Genomic DNA, 15788 nt, shown 5'->3' on the forward strand with positions numbered 1-15788 from the left:
TAATTGAGGAATTGATGTTTGTGTTGTGTGAGAGTATGCACCACTGCTGTAAGACCCATGAAAAATAAATAAATATTTATTTAATAAATGCGAGGGAAAGAATCTCTAAGTTAATTAATGTGGAGAGAGAAGACAAGGAATAGTACTAGCTCAAGTGGTTGAGAGTACTTGTTTATATGAAAGGACTTGGGTTCAAGTTTTGTGTAAAACATTGTGGTGTTAATTAATTATTTAATTTGTTTTTTGCTTGGGGATAGGATCTCCTGACTTAATGTATAAGCACATATGTGCATAAAACATCACAAAATATGAATTGGTTGGTTGGCTGTGCTTTGCCTTTGTATTTGCGAGGGTGTGGGTTCGAACTTTGGTGAACAAAAAATAGTTCTTTTGCGCTCACATTATTTTGGTGGTGAGGAGAGACATTCAGAAAACCCTTGCCTTCATAGAAGGAAACTAGAAGGGCTGGATTTCTTGTTTTAATGATATTATATGCAATTGCGTTATATATTGATGCATGAAAGGTTTCTCCTGAATCAAATCCTTGTATCGTTTAACTTCTTGATGGTTGTCGTATGTGGTTTTAGAGAGAGTATGTGTGTGCTTGTGGTTTCCGTTGTATTGAGTTCTCTTTGTGACCTAATCATTGCTATGATTATCATGATTCTTCTTTTTGGATTGTGTAACCCAATCATTGCTATGATTATCATGATTCTTCTTTTTGGCTTGGCGAGATGTTTAGAGTTTTTCTTCTAAATACGGCACACTTAATATTATTCTTAATATTCTTATTATTAATTTTATTTTACCATTATTATTATTATTATTATTATCCTTATCCTTATTATTATTTTATTTTACTATTTTTTTTTATTATTATTTTATTAAAATTAAAATTAAAATTATAATAATAATAATTATTATAATTTCTATTATTATTACTTTTTTATTATTATTATTATTATTATTATTATCATTATTGTTATTGTTGTTTTTTTATTATTATCATTATTACTATTTTATTGCCCGTGAGATATTGTTTGTATATTGTTTGGTTATCAAGATTGTGTGTTGGGTATAACACTTTGTTTGATAGTTTTATGTGGATTTATAGTGATTCTCTGAGATGTATAAAAGCAAGAACATGGTTGTGTTTGATGTATGACCATGTAATATTGTGTAGTTGAGTTCAACTTAATGATATGAAAATGTATTTACTTGTCATGGATGCATGTTTTGCATGAATTGGGTGTCTTGTGTAAATAGGTTCATTGGAACCTATTCTAGAGTGTCTAAAACTAGTAAATTACTAGTTACTGCTGTGGCATCTGGCGCAACAGTGTGAACCGCCAGGAGATAGGCCACAAAGTGAACTCTAGAGTAAAATCCAAGAGTTGGCACTTGGCGACGAAAGTGGACCCTCCTGGCGGTGTGATAACGTTATCGTTAGGCCATCAAATTACCACTACTTAACTTTAGCAACTTCAGTATTGCCAAGTTAGTAGTGAACAAACTAGTTAGGATTAAGATAACCCTGAGTCGTCTCACAACGAATACGGAATTGATCTCAAATATTTGATTCTTATAAAAATGCAATTAAAACTAGCAACTATAAAAATAGGGGGTTTTGATATGCACAAAAAATCACACGGAAGTAAAAGATTGTAAACACAGTAATAGTAAATATGTCATTGGTTATCTAGAGATTATTGTTAAATTAATTATTGTTGTTGATTTACAAATCAATCAATGTAAAGACTCAATTCATTTGTTGGCACTCTCACTTTTAATCAAAGTACAGTCTCAATTAAAAGTGAGAATTTTTAGATTATCCATAGTAAATTCAACCAAAGTACAGTCTCAATTAAATTTTACTATGCTTAATCATGTCCATTACTTTGTTTCTTCACCAAATAGAAAACTTAATTAATCAAAATAAAGTCTTGACTAATTTTAGTTAAAGTGATTACCTTTAATCAAAGTACAGTCTCAATTATTGGCAAAAACTTATTTAATCAAATGAAAGTTTCTAAATAAAATCAAAGTAAAGTCTCAATTTAATTTAAAAACCTTTTAACTCATATGATTAGCATGCGTGTAGATTTAAAATCATTATTTTCTATTTGAGTAAGAAGCAAAGGACATAGATAAACAAAAACCACAACAATAATCAAAATAACAAATACATAAATTCATCTAACCTCAGAATCCAGTTAAGAAATTACAGTGGAATCAACCCTTAAAGCTTAGCCCTCCATGGCTTTGATGGAATACATGATAATATGATGAAGGAAAGAAAATAAAAGAAAAGGAAGAATGAGAGATGTGGTGGAGACGGTATTTGCCAAAATCAGAGAGTTCTAAGTTGTAAGTTGTAAGTTGTGTCGCTTCTGCTCCCTTAAGTCTCTTTATATAGGCTTCAACTGGACTTTGGGCTTTATCTGTTAGTTGCTAAAATCTTTTATTTTTATTTAATTAATTAGCAACTTAATTTCTGTCCAATTTCCAATTCTGCCCCTCTTATTTAACCATTTTTGCAGTTTTGACCAGAGTTGACTACTAGCTTTGACCAGTTGACCAGTGTTGACCAGTTGACCACTTTGATTGTCCAATAGCAGCCTGACACGTGGCAGAGTGCACTCTCTTTCCAAACTAGGGTTTCTGCCTCCATGGTTTCTCCTTTGGGTGCGCGGTTGTAACTAGATTTCTTCTCCGACAAAGGCGCGGTGGTCGGATTCGTTGCCATGGTGGAGCGTGAATCTCTTCTGCTGTTGCTGCGGTGTGCTGGTGTTGGCAGTGATGGTATCGACAAGGTGTAGGCCTGTTGCGTTTTCCGCTGCCATGGCTGGTTCTCGCAATCACGTTGCTCCTCGTGCTGGTGTATCGCGGTGAGGAACGAGAGTGTAGGGAGGAACAGATACTTGTGGCTGCTTCCATGGTGGTCGAGGTTTTGGTGCAGAGGGTTTGTGTTTTCTGCAGGTACGTGAAAATGGTGGTGATGGTTGCTTTGTGTTTCCTGCAGGTGCTGTTTTTGGTGCGAGGTGAAACGAGCTTCTATGGTGGCGCTGTGCGGGGTGGCTGTTTCGTTGTGCAAGTGCCTTCGTATTCAAGCACGGCTGCAAAGATGGTGGTTTGACGCGGTGGTGCAGAAGGTTGGTGCCCGTCGTGGTGGTGCACGTTCCAGGTGCACTTCCATGGTGGACGACGCGATGAAGATGATGAAGATGGTGTAGGTTCGTGAACGGTGCAGGTGCGAAGTTTCACCGGCGAGAAGGAAGATGGTAGAACTGTGTTGGCCGGAGACGGCGGTGGCTGCCGTGGAGGGTGATAGAAGGAGAAGAGAAAATTAGGGTTAGGGTTTCATTTTGGAGGATGGTGACGTGCCAAGCTCTGATTGGTCAAGTTGGTGAGTGGAGGATTATGACATGTATCATCATGTGGTTGGCCTGATTTGAAAGGTGGGGATTGCCACATGGCATAATCTGGTTGAGATAGGTTTAAGTGGTAGGAGGGGTGCAACTTAGTAAAAACTGAGGGTGCAGAATAAGTTTTTGTGGCCACTTGTAGGAGGAGTGTGCAAATAAAATCTGGGGGTGTATTTAGCTCCTGATTTATTCTTTTCTAGAATTTCCTGATTTTGGACTTATTTTGTAACTTTGAATATTTCAAATCCACACTATTAATGACCAAAAATAAATTCCAACTGCATTAACAAATGTTAGGATATCCAATAATATTTTATGCAACTAAAATCAATTTTTACGCCATTTTTACCAAACGTACTCAATAAATCCTAATTAAATCAATCTTTAAGCACAGAAAATTCAATTAAATCCCCAAATTTAAATATTAAATGAGGGCAAAAATTTGAATTCATCACACACCCACACTTATCCTTTTGCACTCTTGGGCAAAATTGAAGAATTTCAAAACTTTTTTTCCGAGGTATTTTATTTCATATTTTCACTGGATTAAAGGAATGAATTCAAATGGAAACAAATCAATTTTTCTAGAAATCATGTTGTCATGCACAAACAAACGAAAAGATATTTTTCACACATGAGTTGATCTTTTGAGTTTACAAGATAGTCAAATATAAAAGAGAAACACTCAAGTTAAATGTTTATTTTCTCACCGAAATTCTCTCAAGTGTTTTGGCTTGTGTTTTCACTCAAAATACCCATGCAAGTAAACACTCTCAATGCTTAGTAAGACTCTAATATTCACAGCTTTCAGAAAACATGCATTCAAAAATCATGAGGACTTTTCATAGGTTATAACAGGGCCAAGGCAAAGGTACTAAATTTTTTTAGGATTTTAGTGTTTTTTGAAATAGTAAGGTAGAAAGAATTATGGAGCATAGTTTAGAAAACAATCATTTTTTTTTCTTTGTTTTTTGCTCTTTTATCCTTTGTTGCTCTTTTTTTAGACAGCATACTCACCCCCACACTTTATTCCTCAACCAATATTAACATAATCCACTAGCTCCTTCTTTCTCCCTAAGGTAAGGAAAAACATGGTCTTTTTCTTTTTAAGGTTTAGCAATATGCTTAAAACAAGAAAAAAGAGGTTTAAGCTCAATGGGCTGTTAATGGATTAATGTCATGGTTAGCTTATTGGGCCAAGTAGCTAAAAATAAGAAATATCTCAGTCATATCAAATCATGCATGTTCACCTAAGATGCAAAACCAAAGAATCAAGCTAAACATTTTAGTACCAACAAGACATGAGCAAGTCACACAAGAAAAATAGGAATGACACATGGTAGTTCATCCTTACAATAAAGCTCAAAACTCACAAGGTCAAAAACTCTTTCACAAAAGATTAATTCTAGAAACTCTGAAATCAACTCAATTAGTAAATCATAGAAACAATCCACTCTTAGCACATGACTTTTATTTTCCCAGAATTATGACCGTTCCAATTAGTGAATCAAATCCAAAAATCCAATGTCAATATGTTTTATTGATTTTTTTTTAATTTTCTTTTAGAGAAAACAACACAGAAAACAAAATTAGAAAAGAGAAACAAAACAAATAGAAAACAAAATCAGAAAAGGGGGAAATCTCCCCACACCCCCACACTTTATCCATGCATTGTCCTCAATGTATTCAATATATATATAAAATGCAAAGAAAAAGTATGAAGGGTACTTACCTCCTCAAGGTGGAAGGTATAAGGGAGAAGTCAAGTTCATCCCATCCATCGTCTTATTCAGCATATCTTTATTTTCATTTAATATCTGAAGACGATGCCCATTAACTTTAAAAGTTCTTTATAAGGATTCTTCCTTAATCTCTACTGCTCCATAAGGGAAGACTTCTGTAACAATGTATGGTCCTTCCCAAGTGGAGCGCAACTTACCACTCATGTGACCAAGCTTGGATTTGTATAGTAACACTTTCTGGCCTACCTTGAAATCCTTTCTAGCCACAAGCTTTTAGTCATGAAACTTCTTGGTTTTCTCTTTGTAGAACTTTGAGTTTTCATAGGCTGCAAGCCTAATCTCCTCTAGTTCTTGCAACTGAAGTTTTCACTCATTCCCTGCTTCTTCCAAATCCATGTTGCATGCTTTCACGACCCAATAGGCCGGATGTTCAATCACCATAGGTAAGTGACAAGCCTTTCCAAAAACCACCCTAGAAGGTGACATACCTATAGGTGTTTTGTAGGCTGTCCTGTGTGCCCAAAGTGCATCATCCAATCTTGTGGCCCAATCCTTTCGACTAGGCTTCACTACTTTCTCTAGTATCTTTTTAATCTCCCTGTTAGAGATCTTTACTTGCCCATTAGTTTGGGGGTGATATGGTGTAGCAATGAGATGTGTCACCCCATACTTCTTCAACATGTTCTCAAGTAGCTTATTACAAAAATGAGTCCCCTGGTCATTGATGATGACTCGTGGTATCCCAAACGTACAGAAAATGTTAGACTTGGCAAAAGTCATAACAACTTGAGAATCATTAGTCCTTGTAGCTATGGCTTCCACCCATTTGGAGACATAGTCTACAACAAGCAAAATATAAGTAAACCCAGAAGAAGGAGGAAAAGGACTCATAAAATCAATACCCCAAATATCAAATACCTCACAATATAGCATGGGTTGTTGAGGCATTTCATCCCTTCATGTAATGGATCTGGCTGCCCTTTGACACTGCTCACAATTTCATAGACCCTCTGTGCATCTTTAAAGATAGTAGGCCAATATAATCCATAGTCCATCACTTTCCTACCTGTTCTTTGTGTGCCATAATGTCCATCAAAAGGAGATGAATGACAAAACTCAAGCACACAAGGTATCTCTATATTTGGAACACACCTCCTTATGACTTGGTCACTACCAATGCGCCATAAGATTGGGTCTTCCCATATATAGTACTTTACCTCACTTTTTAGCATGGTTCTTTCATACTTGGAGAAGGAAGGAGGAATAGCAGAAACAACCAAATAGTTAACAATATCAACAAACCAAGGTTCAGGAAACATACCTTTCACAACAGTCAATGCTAGGAGGACTTCATCAGGAAAGTCATCTTGAATAGGAATATTATCTTCTCCATTTTCAATCCTGCTCAGATGGTCGGCTACTAAGTTATGAGCCCTACTTCTGTCTAGAATCTCAATGTCAAACTCTTGGAGCAGTAGCATCCATCTGATCAACCTTGGTTTCGAATCTGCTTTCTTCAGAAGGAATTTTAATGCTGCATGATCAGTGTAAACAATTACCTTGGAACCAAGAATATACAGTCTGAATTTATCCAAGGCAAAAACAACAACTAATAATTCCTTCTAAGTTGTGGTGTAGTTAGCCTAGGCTGTGTCCAATGTTCTGGAAGCATAATATATCACATGTGATAGCTTCCCATCTCTTTGTGCAAGCACCGCTCCTACTGCAAATTTTGATGCATCACACATAAACTCGAATGGAAATGTCCAGTCAGGTGGCTGGATGATAGGAGTGGTGGCGAGCGCCTTTTTCAAAGTATCAAAAGCATCTTTGCATCTCTCTCCAAAGTCAAATGCTACGTCTTTTTTCAACAAGTTGGAGAGAGGGTTGGCTATCTTGCTGAAGTCCTTGATAAACCTCCTGTAAAATCCTGCATATCCAAGAAAACAAAGAACCTCTTTCATAGAAGAGGGGTAAGGCAATTGTGAAATAATATCAACTTTAGCAGGATCTACAGATATACCATTCTTGGAAACAACGTGACCTAAAACTATACCTTGTTCCACCATAAAATGACATTTTTCAAAATTTAAAACAAGGTTAGTTTCTTCACATCTCTCCAACACTTTAGCAAGATTAGACAAGTAGTGATCAAAAGATGAACCATATACACTAAAATCATCCATAAAAACCTCAATACAATGCTCCAACAAATATGTAAAAATACTCATCATACATCGCTGAAATGTTCCAAGAGCATTGCAAAGGCCAAATGACATCTTCCTATAAGCATATGTACCGAATGGACAAGTAAAGGTAGTCTTATGTTGATCCTCGGGGGCAATACAAATCTGAAAATACCCAGAGAATCCATCAAGAAAACAGTAATGAAACTTACCTGCCAATCGGTCTAACATCTGGTCCATGAATGGTAAAGGAAAGTGGTCCTTTCTGGTGGCCTGGTTTAGTCTTCTATAATCAATACAGACCCTCCAACTATTTTGAATACGAGTAGGGATCAACTCATTCTTCTCATTCTTGACCATGGTGATCCTAGATTTCTTGGGGACCACATGTACAGGACTCACCCAAGTGCTGTTAGAAATAGGATATATAATACCTGCTTGTAGCAACTTGGTGACTTCTTTCTTCACAACCTCCATTAGCTGAGGATTCAGTCTCCTTTGAGGTTGCCGTACTGGCTTAACATCCTCCTCCAAGAGTATTTTGTGCATGCAGAAAGAAGGACTAATACCAGGAATATCTGCCAAAGTCCAGCCTATTGCTCGCTTGTGATCTTTGATAACCTGCAATAGCCTTTGTTCCTGCTCGTCAATAAGCAAGGCAGATATAATAACAAGGAGTTTCCCATCCCTCTCAAGATAAGCATATTTCAAATGAGATGGTAAAGGTTTCAACTCCAAAGTGGGTGAGTGTTCCACAGATGGCAACATTTTATTGCCTAAGGTAATTTCAGCCACCTCAGCATCATACTCGGATGCCACAGAGGTATCAAATAGTGACAAAGCGTCCTCAATATCACCTGTTTTATCATTTTCTCTTTCGTCTAAAATCGAGACTGAAATATTCGAAAAAGAAAAATCCAAAGAAGAAGAAAAACTACATAAAACGTCCAAAAGTCCAAAAGCATAATTGTTCACTACATTACTCAATAAATCAATACAAAACAAAGAATGGTCTTCGGTCGGGTGCTTCATGGCTTCTAGCACATTGAACTGCACCTTCTCATCTCCTATCTCCATACTTAAGGATCCTGCATGCACATCTATCTTAGTACATGCTGTGATCGTGAATGGTCTTCCTAAGATAATTGTGGTTGAAATGATTCCTTCATCATCCTTCATGTCTAAGATGTAGAAATTTGCAGGAAAAATTAACTTGTCCACACAGACAAGCACATCTTCTAGCACACCTGCAGGGTTAACTGTGCTACAGTTGGCCAATTGAATGACCACACTAGTAGACTTAAGAGGTCCAAGATGAAGTGAAGTAAAAACTGATAAAGGCATTACATTAATGGAAACTCCTAAATCTAACATAGCATTATCAAACTTAGTACTTCCTATAATGCAGGGAACAGAAAACATACCTGGATCCTTACACTTTTGCGGCATTCTGACTGCAAGCTTCTTAATTAAGCTAGACACATTTCTTCCCATGTTCACTACCTCTTTGTCCATAATACGCCTTTTATGTGTACATAATTCTTTAAGAAACTTGGCGTATTTAGGAATTTGTCTTACAACATCCAACAAAGGGATGTTTATCTCCACTTTCTTGAAAGTATTCAAGATTTCTTTGTCTAACTCCTCCATCTTTTTAGTTTTTGGTTTCAAACGGTTTGGATAGGGAGGAAGAGGAGAATAAGGTGAAGAATTTTCAGAGGAAGTATTATGGGGTACTAACCTAGAGTTATCACTGGGTTCAGGCGTTTAAGATGTTGCTTGTGTTGCTTCATCTAATCCTCCACTTTCATTATCAGGTACAACTTCATTGTTCTTATCTTCATATTCTTGGGCATCCCCAAGGCCTTGTATTTGCTTACCTGATCTTAAAGAAATAACACTTACATTTCGCGGGTTGATAACAGTTTGTGCAGGGAAATTGCTCAAACCTTGTTGAGACTTCATCTGATTCAACTCATTTGCCATTTGTCCAATCTGGTTCTGCAAATTTTGATTAGTTGCTTCCATTGTCTGTTTCACCTCATTAATTTGTCCTTTCATCATGTTAGCCATCATTTTCATCATTGCTTCCATGTTTGAGTCACCAGAGGTTGCAACTGGTTGTGGTTGTTGCCTCTGTTGAGGTGGAACATAGACTTGTTGATGTTGAGACTGCTGATTTCCCCATTTTTGGCTGGGATATTCCTTCCAACTTGGGTTGTACTTGTTGGAGGACAAATCATGGTTGTATTGCTGCTGAGGTGGTCTATTGTTGCCATAGATGTTTGCAGCATATGACTGAGGTTGTTCACTGTCTAACGTCTCTATCTCTTTTAACATAGAACAAGCCTCGGTAGGATGATTAGTAGAAGCACAAATTCCACATAAGGTAGAAGGGATAGGCTTTTTTTGTAAGTCTGCCAAGGTCCTTACCATGGCCGCTAAGTCATCCAACTTCCCTTCTATTTTCTTGTGATCTGCAACATATGAAGCTTCTACTCCATGGGTTCCCTTCAATAGAGTTATAGAATTACTCCTAGTGGAAAATTATTGATGGTTCGACGCCATATTCTCAATCAATTGTCTTGCATTGGTCGACGTTTTGTCCACCAATGACCCTCCACTTGCAGCATCTATCATTTGTCTATCCATGATACTCAATCCCTCATAAAAGTACTGAATAAGGAGATGCTCGTTTATTTGATGATAAGGACAATAAGCACATAAGTTTTTGAATCTTTCCCAATACTGGTGGAGATTTTCTCTTTCTTGTTGCCTTATCCCATAAATATCTTTGCGAATAGCAGCAACTCTAGATGCTGGAAAAAACTTTTCCATAAATAGTCTTTTCATTGTCTCCCAAGTATTGATGGATCCTGGAGGAAGGCAGTATAACCAATTCTTAGCGGCATCTTGCAATGAAAATGGAAAAGCCTTAAGCTTAATATGTTCCTCTATCACTGTTGTAGGTCTCATGGATGAATAAACAACATGAAATTCCTTCAAGTGATGGTACGGGTCTTCTCTTGCTAATTCATGGAATTTAGGTAGAAGATGGATTAACCCAGACTTAAGCTCACATTCTCCATCTGGATATTGGATGCACATTTTTTGTGTAATTGCTGCATCCGGTGAAGCTAACTCTCTTATTGTTCTTTCTTCCATTCGATCTTCTTGAAACTTTGGTTCAGGTGATGGATCAGAAGATATGTTAATCACTGGAGATGATTCTAGCGGTACACTTTTAGTGGTAGGTTCAGATGATGACGGTGCTCCTTCAGTAGAACACCTGAGTTCAAGTCTTCTGCGTGATTTACGCAAGTTCCTTTCAAGTTCTCGATCAAGGTTATAGAGTTGACCCAGGTTGGCCCGAGTCATGCACTATGCAGTCCACCTAAAAGTGTTCCTCTGTTTTTTTCTTCTTCCTATTCTTGTTTTGGAGAAAGATTTCAAGAAAGAAATAAGTTAAGATGTCGATGGGTCTACTCCCAGGAAAGACAGGTGCGTCATAGTGGACAACTTAAATACCAAGTCTTTCCTAGACAGAGTTTTCCAAACTAGTCTAAAAAAATTTCTTAAAAGAAATTCTTAATCAAAACAAAAATAGAACTTTGCTTGAAATAAATTAAAAGAAAACTAAAGACTACAATAAACACAAACTCTATTAAACGTATATGCGTAAAAAAATAATAAATAAATAAATAAATAAAATCAAAATATAAGAAATACTAACCGTATTCCCCGACAACGGCGCCAAATTTGATAACGTTGTCGTTAGGCGATCAAATTACCACTACATAACTTTAGCAACTTCAATATTGCCAAGTTAGTAGTGAACAAACTAGTTAGGGTTAAGATAACCCTGAGTCGTCTCACAACGAATACGGAATTGATCTCAAATATTTTATTCTTATAAAAATGCAATTAAAACTAGCAACTATAAAAATAGGGGGTTTTGATATGCAAAGAAAATCGCACGTAAGTAAAAGATAGTAAACACAGTAATAGTAAATAGGTCAATTCCACTGCTTTTTCTAAATAGGATTCTTCATTAGTTATCTAGAGATTATTGTTAAATTAATTATTGTTGTTGATTTACAAATCAATAAATGTAAAGACTCAATTCATTTGTTGGCACTCTCACTTTTAATCAAAGTACAGTCTCAATTAAAAGTGAGAATTTTTAGATTATCCATAGTAAATTCAACCAAAGTACAGTCTCAATTAAATTTTACTATGTCTAATCATGTCTATTCCTTTGTTTCTCCACCAAATAGAAAACTTAATTAATCAAAGTAAAGTCTTGACTAATTTTAGTTAAAGTGATTACCTTTAATCAAAGTATAGTCTCAATTATTGGCGAAAACTTATTTAATAATTTAATTTAAAAACCTTTTAACTCATATGATTAGCATGCGTGTAGATTTAAAATCATTATTTCTATTTGATTAAGAAGCAAAGGATATAGATAAACAAAAACCACAACAATAATCAAAATAACAAATACATAAATTCATCTAACCTCAGAATCCAATTAAGAAATTACAGTGGAATCAACCCTTAAAGCTTAGCCCTCCATGGCTTTGATGGAATACATGATAATATGATGAAGGAAAGAAAATAAAAGAAAAGGAAGAATGAGAGATGTGGTGGAGAAGGTATATGCCAAAATCAGAGAGTTCTAAGTTGTAAGTTGTAAGTTGTGTCGCTTCTGCTCCCTTAAGTCTCTTTATATAGGCTTTAACTCGACTTTGGGCTTTATCCATCAGTTGCTAAAATATTTTATTTTTATTTAATTAATTAACAATTTAATTTTTGTCCAATTTCCAATTCTGCCCCTCATATTTAACCATTTTTGTAGTTTTGACCAGAGTTGACTGCTGGCTTTGACCAGTTGACAAGTGTTGACCAGTTCACTAGTTTGACTGTCCAATAGCAGCCTGACATGTGGCAGAGTGCACTCTCTTTCCAAACTAGGGTTTCTGCCTCCAAGGTTTCTCCTTTGGCTGCGCGGCTATGACTAGTTTTCTTCTTCGACGAAGGCGCGGTGGTCAAATTTGCTGGCTTGGTGGACCGTGAATCTCTTCCGCTGTTACTGCGGTGTGCTGGTGTTGCAGTGATGGTATCCGCAAGGTGCAGGGCTGCTACATTTTTCGCTGCCATGGCTGGTTCTCTCACTCATGTTGTTGCTCGTGTTGGTGCATCGTAGTGAGGAATGAGAGTGTAGGGAGGAACAGATGCTTACGGCTGCTTCCATGGTGGTCGAGGTTCTGGTGCGGAGGGTTCGTGTTTTCTGCAGGTACGTGAAAATGGTGGTAATGGTTGCTTCGCGTTTCCTGCAGGTGCTGTTTTTGGTGCGAGGTGAAACGAGCTTCTATGGTGGCGCTGTGCGTGGTGGTTGTTTCACTGTGCAAGTGCCTTCGTCATGGTGCCCGTCGCGGTGCTGCACATTCCAGGCGCACTTCCATGGTGGACGGCGTGGTGAAGATGATGAAGATGGTGTAGGTTCGTGAACGGTGCAGGTGCGAAGTTTCACGGGCGAGAAGGAAGATGGTAGAACTGTGTTGGTCGGAGGCGGCGGTGGCTGCCGTGGAGGGTGATAGAAGGAGAAGAGAAAATTAGGGTTAGGGTTTCATTCTGGAGGATGGTGACGTGGCAAGCTCTGATTGGTCAAGTTGGTGAGTGGAGGATTATGACACGTGTCGTCATGTGGTTGGCCTGATTTTAAAGGTGGGGATTGCCACATGGCATAATCTGGTTGAGATAGGTTTAAGTGGTAGGAGGGGTGCAACTTAGTAAAAACTGGGGGTGCAGAATAGATTTTTGTGGTCCACTTGTAGGAGGAGTGTGCAAATAAAATCTGGGGGTGCATATAGCTCCTGATTTATTCTTTTCCAGAATTTCCTGATTTTGGACTTATTTTGTAACTTTGAATATTTCAAATCCACACTATTAATGATCAAAAATAAATTACAGCTGCATTAACAAACGTTAGAATATCCAATAATATTTTATGCAACTAAAATCAATTTTTATGCCATTTTTACCAAACGTACTCAATAAATCCAATAATCACAAATCCTAATTAAATCAATCTTTAAGCACAGAAAATTCAATTAAATCCGCAAATTTAAATATTAAATGAGGGCAAAAATTTGAACTCATCACGGTGTGTTGTAGAACTGGGCTTGGACCAAAAATCCAGTGGGTTGGTGCCCGGCGGCGCCAAGTGTTCTACCAACTGGTCAGGAACGCGAGTTAACCTAACGACGTGGATGTTGTGCTAGGCAGTTTTGGATGCAGTGATGGATTACGCGAGGGATTCTTCACAACTTTGGATGAAGGTCATGATGTGATGCTTTGAATAGGGTCCCAATTACGATTGTAACTTGTATTAGGGTAACACGTGGCCACTCGAGGTTGTAGCCTGATGGTTTAGGAAGTCCAGTGGAATGTGCAAGATCGTGGCTTGTACGACGAGGTTCTAGAAGATTACCCTCTTTAGTGCAATTGAATGAGTGTGGTAGTTTAGGGACAACTACAGACTACGGTTCATTTTGGGAAACTCCACTTGGTGTCGCAGATTATGGTCATGACAATTTATTCCCACCTATGGGTGGTGGCCTGTAGTCGGAGGGGCGAGTAGACACTCGTGCAACAAAGATCGATCAGTGTACTCATCAAAGGGTGTAAAATCAAGAGGTGTCCAAAGGAAGATTTGGAATTTGAAGATTAAGGATTATGGCTTGTGAGTCTTAGGAAAAGCAACGCTCTTAACAAGTTTTGGTGAACAGGTAAGGGTTGTGCTCTTGCCGGGTTTTGGTGAGAAGGCAAGGGTGGTTATTTGTAAGTCCTAAGAAAAGTAATGCTCTTACTGGGTTTTGGTGAACAGGTAAGGGTTGTTGGTTGTTCTTCCCAAAAGGCCTTGGGGCGTAGGAAAGGAAACTAGTTGGTTATGATAGAATAGTATACTATGTGATGAGACTTGGGAGTATTAAAATTGTTGGAATATTGAATAGTTATTTATTATTTTGTGTAGTGTACTTTTATTCTATTGAGCTCACTCTATCTGCTTGTGTTTGGCGATGATCGTGTAATGTGTTACATGGGAGCAGATGATGTTATAGGTGGTGCTGGTGAAGCATAGATTCAGATAGGGGCTACGTTGGGGAAAAGCCTTTATGATGTTTTCTTATTTTATGGATTTTAAATGTTTTTGTAAACCTTTATCTTACCAGACTCAGAATTTGTAATGGACAATTATGGTTTGTGGATTTTGTTTTGTTGCGGTATAATAAATGTTTTAAATTTTCCCATGTTTTGGGAAAAGGAATTGTCATAAATGCGATTTTATACTTATTCCCTATATTAGTTATTTAAATTAGTAATATCCAGCCCGGATGTTACAGCTACGGCTGCTGGTTCAACGGTGTAAGTATCGATGGATTGTGAACGATGGTGAAACAAAGAGGATAATGGTAAAGTATCTCTGAATGCAGGTTGAAATTGAATCTTGATGTTAAAGGAGAATGAGGATTAGGAAATGGTGAAAATAGGTTCTGGAAATGTTCACTGCTTTGGGTATTTCGTTGGTTATGGAGAATGGTGAGGATGGGTGGTTTTGTAAATGGGGATCAAATGTTATGATTTATGATTGTGGAGGGGCTTGGTGTTTGCGATGGTCCTTTTGCATTTTTATTTTTATTTTTTGCACAGGTTGGCTAGGAAGGAATGATTATGATGGTCATGATGGTTGTATGATAATGGTGAGGAGTTATAGTGATTCCTGCGGTTTTGATGAAGTTGATAGTTAAGGCATATTTCGTTTTCCAGAATCGAACAAGGAGCATAATATATTTGACTCATGATCCAAAAAGATGAAACTCAGAGATTGTGTTCAAGGTCACCCAGAGAGCCTATGAATCTGCCTCCTTTTCTGCCCCTTTCTTTTCTTTTCTGATATCCCTATTTATGAGATTTTCCCATTTTTGTTCATGGTTGAGAGACGTAGAAAGTGGGAAGTGGTGGTTGCTTCCTCCTACTGCTTTATCTGCAGCTGAGCCACTTTTCCCTTCTCAATCAATCCATGTAGATGCAACTAGCCATTCACCATAGCATCCTACATCCTTCGCTGATGTAGTTTTCTTTTTTTCAAATCTCTTTTCCGTTTTACCTTTTTTTTTCTTTTCTATTTTTCTTTACTTTTTTCAAATCTGTTTTTCTTTTTTTTCTTTTTCTTAAATAATAAAAAGTAAAAATAAATATGAAGAAAATTGAAAAAAAATAAAAATAAATAGAATAAGAATAAAATAAAAATAAAATAAGACAAAAGGATAAAATAAAACAAAGTAAAATAAGATAAGAAAAAAATATATATAATATAATCCGGACGAAATTAGGTGTTGACAAATCTGTTGTCAACAAAATTGCCGAGC

General features: G+C 37.1%; 1 pseudogene; it reads right to left on the reverse strand.

Annotated features, from left to right (window-relative positions):
* Positions 1–4830: 4830 nt before the first annotated feature.
* Positions 4831–12516, reverse strand: LOC114165279 (annotated as a pseudogene).
* Between the last annotated feature and the right edge of the window lie 3272 nt (positions 12517–15788).

Source organism: Vigna unguiculata, chromosome 10, assembly GCF_004118075.2.
Source record: "Vigna unguiculata cultivar IT97K-499-35 chromosome 10, ASM411807v1, whole genome shotgun sequence".
NCBI lineage: Eukaryota > Viridiplantae > Streptophyta > Magnoliopsida > Fabales > Fabaceae > Vigna > Vigna unguiculata.